This window comes from Etheostoma spectabile, chromosome 13 (genome assembly GCF_008692095.1).
Source record: "Etheostoma spectabile isolate EspeVRDwgs_2016 chromosome 13, UIUC_Espe_1.0, whole genome shotgun sequence".
Lineage (NCBI taxonomy): Eukaryota > Metazoa > Chordata > Actinopteri > Perciformes > Percidae > Etheostoma > Etheostoma spectabile.
Genome location: NC_045745.1, coordinates 26,616,964 through 26,623,759, shown reverse-complemented (window position 1 = coordinate 26,623,759; position 6,796 = coordinate 26,616,964).

The window sequence follows — 6,796 nt, the reverse complement described above, 5'->3', positions numbered from 1 at the left end:
GATCCTTGACTGGAAATATGGGGCTGTCAAATGGTAGTGCTAAATAAGAGTTCCCTCTGCAGGACAAAAAGTGGAAGTGCCACTACAAAACTGACAGCAACTACATGCTTTATTGACATCTAGTGTCAGAGGGAGATGTAAACGTGAGACATGCTTGATATAAGCATGCCTCAGATATATTTATACATTTTTTTTTTCATAACTGTTTATACTTTTCTGTTCCCTGTATCTGTCTTTTTTTGTCTGTAAAGTGACCTTGAGTGTTTAGAAAGGCACTGTTAAGTAAAATGTATTATTATTATTTATATTATTATTATTATTATTATTATTATTATTATTATTATTATTATAAGAGCTTTTTCTATCAGAGCTTTAGATGACCTGCACTGACATTGACTTTTAATTCAGGTCATTTCTTAAGATGATTAGGCCATTGTTTTTTAGGGTCTTGGAGAATATATATACTTTGATTATCTTGAGCAAAAACTAAGAAGTATTAGTGTAGGCTATTCTATAGAAAAGGGACTGGTGCAGAGAAAAGAGAAAACTTATTGTCGTATTGTGCATAACTTTTATTTGTTACTATAGTTTTGCTATAGCATTTAACACCTTTGGTGGTAGAAGAAAATTAACAAAACAAGCTGACATATCTATTTGAAAAATATAAACACATCTTTATTACCAGTACTACTTTGCAAATTATATTATTATTATACTGAGCAGCATAGCATCAGAAAATGATGGCAACATAAAACAGAAATATAGTGCCGACACAAGTGTTGTTAAAAATGTGAAATCAAGTTAAAAAAAAATTGGGTTCAAATTAAATAGGAAGCATAGAGGCCCTAAATGTGTGTGTTTACCGTGTAGAAGGCATTTACACTGTGAACAGAAAATATCAAAATGGAAGCACCTGTTAAAAAACACATACATCTACAATATTCTTTCATACTACACATATACTGTGTACATGAACACATGCATACTTGTACAGGAGAAGAGAGATGTCTAATTTAAACAATAAATGTGCAAAACGTTACACTTGTTCTCACCATTAACCATGATGGCAATGTCTGTCCATCAGTTATTACTTGAGCTGCAATGCATCCAACTTCAGTATCACTCTCAATGCAAGGCTGCAGAGCTTATACCTCTTCCTCGTCCACATAATTAAGCAGACTTTGCAAACTAGCAGCTACAGCAGTCACACATGTTAATGTCTTTTTAGGCTCTAGGGCAGATTAGTATCAAAGCACAGTGATACATAGTGCACTGCAATTAGAGCCTTTTCCTACAGACCATCCCAATCAAGTAGTATTGCTCTCCGAGAGGAGTAGAAAAGAGGCTGTACTTGAGCAGCTTTGCTATAACCATGGTGAACCCGACACAGGGGTCCAGTATACAGACGTTAGTTCTATTCAAAGATACTGAAGGTAACAGAGGTTAGCATTGCTAGCTAAAAAGGCAGTGTTTGAGCAGTTATGTATTACTAATACTCAATAGCCATGTCAGCCATCTGAATACCTGCCTTTTTTATTTATAGTTCAGCAAACTGGTGAGACTGTAATGCACTGTAATCCAAATTCAAAATAAGCAGGGTGAACTGACAGACACTACTTAATAAATATGTAGCTTAATAACTCCAATCAAAAGGCTCACTACTCTTTAAGTGTCCGATCTCCACTTTTAATGTCAGTGTATATAATCATACCCATTTTTGTTTAGAACAGTAATACGATGCAATATAAATCTATAGGAAGCACCTGTTTTTCTTTAACAAAAAATAAAAATAAAGATTTTATTTGGCCATTAACAATATAATTGTTTAAATATATGTCCCAATTAATCTTATTTACAAGGGGAACCTGATCAACCAAGGGATTTGCGACAGTTTCAGCCATGTGAAACTATAATGTTCAAGGTACAGTGGTGAGAATGAGGTCTATTATATAAAATCTTACTTTCACATCTGAAATGTAAATACATTTTTAAAGAATAGCCCAATGCTCAATGAAAGGTTGATTTCATTTCTAATTTATTTCATGGCTTTTTGGCTTTCCCTCTCCGCCTAGATAAAATAATATAAAATAAAAGCATCCCACATAGAGCCAACCACCAATTAACAAACAAGAGTGAGTTACAAATCATGTAAGAAAGGTCCATTGAGTCACTATCCTGTGAAAGTGAGAGTTCATGGACTCAGAAGACCCACAGCCACCGGAAGTGACATCAACAGTGACAAAAACCATGGAGCTGATTTGAACATTACACTGATTGCAGAGCAGATTGGAAGAATCCCTGTAATAGAGCAGAAGGTGAGTTTAGATATTGTTTCGGTTGGTGTATGGAGGAAACAAAGACTCAAATAACAAGCTGAAGTTTTTGGTCTTTTCTTTACTCACTGTGATGGACGGCCATGCTGTTCTCCTTCCAGCTGCTGCCCTGGTAAACCCTGCAGGTGTAGGTGAAAGGCTTCTCATCAGCCAGCGGGGCCCAGGTAAGGCGGCACAGATTAGGACTGACCAGGCTGACGTTGCTTCTCCTGCGGTCCTCTGTGGACACATAGACGACGGCGTTGGGGTAGGTGCTGCCCACCAGGCGGCTGTCCTGCCGGTACTCACAGTAGGGGCCGGGGACCTGGTAGGTGGGTGGAAACTCACAGTCCACCCTGACGTTTCGCTCCAGGTATGTTAGACACGGAAACATCTGAGGCCCGCGAGGAGTGAACAGAAACGTAGACACTGAGTTCACTGAAAGAGATGCAAACAGGGTGTGAGTCAAAAATGTTCTCTTTTCCATTGTGGATTAAAGGCAGCAAAACACTGAGAAATGCTGAAGACAATGTTGCAGTCTGCAAGAGAACTGTGATATGAGAAAATATTTTTTTTCCCAGCAGCACAATGATCACAAACATAAAGCCAAAGCTAAACAATGACTCAAGTCAATATTTAGTATAGAAATCTCTCTGGCAGCAATCTAGTATATGAATAGATCTGCATCAGTTTTGACATGGCAGTTAAAAAAATATGTGCCAAGCTCCAACCACTGCAGCCACAAATTATTCATTTTTTTTTGTTCAGGTCTGGATTTCTCTCCAGTTCATTACACACTGCTGTTTTTAAATAAGGTACTTATGTTATGGAAACCCAATGTGTTCAATATTGAATAAATAAAGGGGCCATTATAAAATGAAAAAAAACATATGATTAGAATGTGTAAACCACATCTAATTGTATTATCTTATATAGATACATATTTTATATTTTCAAAAAACTGTTTTTAGTTCTTAATGCATATTTCATAACATGTATTATGTCATATACTGTCATGATGTGTTGTCACCGCTCCCACGCCTTGCAGCCAATCACATACCTCTGCATCGCTTTAGATAGCACGCTTAACAACTGCTATCAAATGTAGCCAGTTAGCTCCTGTTAGCTAAAACAACAACAACAACGTCAAAGTGATTTTAAGTTCTCCAACCAACCAACCAGAGGCTGCTGCTGTAAAAAAACACAGTACAAAGACACATGGACTAAAATTCTAGGTTTTAAGCTTAACAAGGCTTCACTTGGTGCCTAGCTAGTGGGCTTAACTTCACTAGCTAGACTTATTTGTGAACTCTTACTCAGCATCAAAGTGAAAGCTAGCGTTAGCAGTGTTAGCGCCCTTTGATTAGAGCAACCACAGAGAAAGTCTTTCTTTTTGCTCTTCACAGCCTTGTGTGTATTTCTCAGGAGAACGTCTTTAAAATTCTAAATGTGACAGAAGTAACTATATCCACTTCCTCCCTGCTTCCTCGTCTGTAAATCTAACCATCTAGTGTTGGTACACCCAACTCATGAAGTAGCCTACCACTACATCACTGGGTCTCACCTCCTCATTTCACCCCCTTCCCATCTCCCATTCAAGTTAGTGTCACAGTTTTCTGCAACTCGTCTTGAAAGTCAACATTACTGACCTCTGTGGTGAAATTGGGTAACGACACCTTTGCTGCAGTATTGAATTTGGACAATCTGGACTTGATCTCAAATCGCCCGTTTGACAAGACAGGCATGTAATTATGTTTCCATTACTAGATTTTTTTTTTTTATCAACTTTTGGCTAAAACGACCTCAAATTACAGCCATATAGTCTATAGACTCTTCAGCAGATTTTATAATGCACAAAACAAATACAAAACAATAGGACGTACTGTGAGTAGTTTGATGCGTTGTCATTATCCTGCCAAAGAAGAGACAGGCCGTGGCGAACAGGTGCAGCTCCATAGCGATCTGGTGTCTGTCTGGTCAGCTCAATAACCTTCACACCACTTTATGGCCTGGAAGAGTTCAACATGGGACAATATGAGCAAGTTGCACATGCAGCTCCTGAAAACCATCACTGATTAATGCAGAAAAACACAACATGACATATTTAGAGACGCAAAGTAAACATGTAACCTATTAGTGCAAACTGCACCATATGTTGGGCCACTTCTCACTAGCGCGGTGATAGCCGGCCTGTGCCGTTCTGCTGCAGTCCAAATGCAGAGAGGACTACGCCCATGCAGTGTCCTAGCTCTGCAGCAAACTCCCCTCACTGTGTAGGCTACCCATTTTTTTTTTTGTCCTCTCTGCAGGTGAAAGAACCGGACAGGCACGCAGGCATGATTCTAATACACGCAAAAATGATCTTTTTTATTAAAATCCCACTCTGCAGATGAGACAGCCGGTCTTACCTGATAGGCTCTGCGGTGCCTGTCCCGAGGTTGAGCTGCGCCGGTGTGTCAGAATGCGGAGCAGCAGCAGCAGCATCAGCAGAGGTCTCACTGCTGGGCTGAGGGTACAGTCAGGCTGATCGCTGTGTACGTAGTCACTCAAACACGCACACATCCTTATGAGACCATACCCTCGTTCATTGCACAGCAGGGATCCAGGAGCAGGGAAATTAATTTCTCTTGAATTTATCAGGGAGCAAAGTTACAGCTCTGACCAGAGATTTGATGAATGATGCTCGTCATGCGTGTCTCAAGCAACACGAGGAGGGGAAGTCTTTACTTCGGAGTTCATTAATTAAACAGTTGGGAGAACTGGAGCTTCATACATAAAGGCAATATTCAATTTGATTTTCACACCACTACTCCCATCCAGGTTACTGTTTTAGGGGGACTGTAAGTCTATTGGTGCAAAAGAAGAGTTCCCTCTGCAGGACAGAAACTGGAAGCACCACCACAAATATGACAAATACAGCAACGTTTTGGTGACATCTAGTGTAAAAAAAAGTGCAGGTAATTCAAACATCGTATGGTTTCAGTAGCTCTGAGTTTGACAGTAAACTTGAATTCTATATTTGTCCCGTCCACGTTCATACCACTCAGTTTGAGCTTATTGAGAGTTAACATAGGCCTTATAGACTTACATCTCTGCAGCAGAGACACAGAAACGACAATAACTTCCAAATGATCTTCATGTTGTAACAATTTTCTTTGTTGTTGTTTACTGCACATGCACTATTGCAATGTAGTTTACCTGCTAAGCAGCAGCAGGGATTTTTTTTAAAAATTATGAATTAATCAATATGGGACATCATTAAAAAGTTGTGAATGCAGCCCCAAAATACCATCACTGATTAAAGTAGAAACACATTCAAAATATTCAATCCACATAGTGACAAAAAGGAAACATGAACACAGAGTGTGAACTACACAGTATATTACTGTATCCAGCTGGTACAATAAATAAAATAAAATAGCGGGCCTTTGCAGTCTAATGCAGGCTGCAGATGAGAATACACCCATGCAGTGTCTTTACACTGTATTTTTGGGTCAGTGGGACACTTAATAAGCTATATTGAGGAAAAAAATCTTTTCCATATAAATAATTATGTAATGTTGATTAAATACTATGTCCAATATTGTTTGGTATTGGCATGCAGATGAAGAATGCAAAAGTGAAAAGAAAACTATATATTAATAGCTACATGACGGGAAATGGATGCCCATATCCATAGGCTATATACATATTTAATGATCAAACAAAAATAGTTATTGAAGAAAATGCGATTCTCTTTATTTAATACTTTAAATAATACAAATAAATATTTAAAAAAATGGGTCACCCTGCATTTTAATTGCCTGAAAAACTTCAATACAGCACCTTTCATAATGAAAATAATCTTTAGTATATATTTAATATTGGTTAATTAATTAGTTAGTATTAACTTGAATCAGTCAAGGAAACATGCAGGAATGAGAAAAACGTTTTGTAACATAATCATATAAACCGTCATCAATTGATGGTCTCCAACTGGGCATCCCAGCTGCTGTGGCTCAGTGGTCGAGCGGTTGCCTGCCAATTGGAAGGTTGGCGGTTCAATCCCTGGCCCTGTAGTCCCGTGTCAAAGTGTCGTTGAGCAAGACTGAACCCCGAGTAAATGTAAATGTGTGTGAGTGTTTACCTGATGAGCAGGTGGCACCAAGTACGGCAGCCTCTGCCACAGTGTATGAATGTGTGTGACTGGTGAATGGTTCCTGTATGATGTAAAAGCGCTTTGAGTAGTTGATAAGATATATAAATACAGTACATTTACATGTCTGAACTAGATACTGTGAATGTGCAACAATAGTCTCAGTATTCTACTTGTCCAGTGTTCCTGCTTACAGTAAATGAAGTGTGTTTTGTGAATAATCATTTCCTTTAAAGGTGCAGTAGGTAAGCCTTATAAAACTAACTTTCTGTTATAGTTGCTGAAACTGAGCCCCGCTCCCTGTTTAGCTGCACCAATCAGGGCCGGGGGGGGGGATGTCTCTAACTGC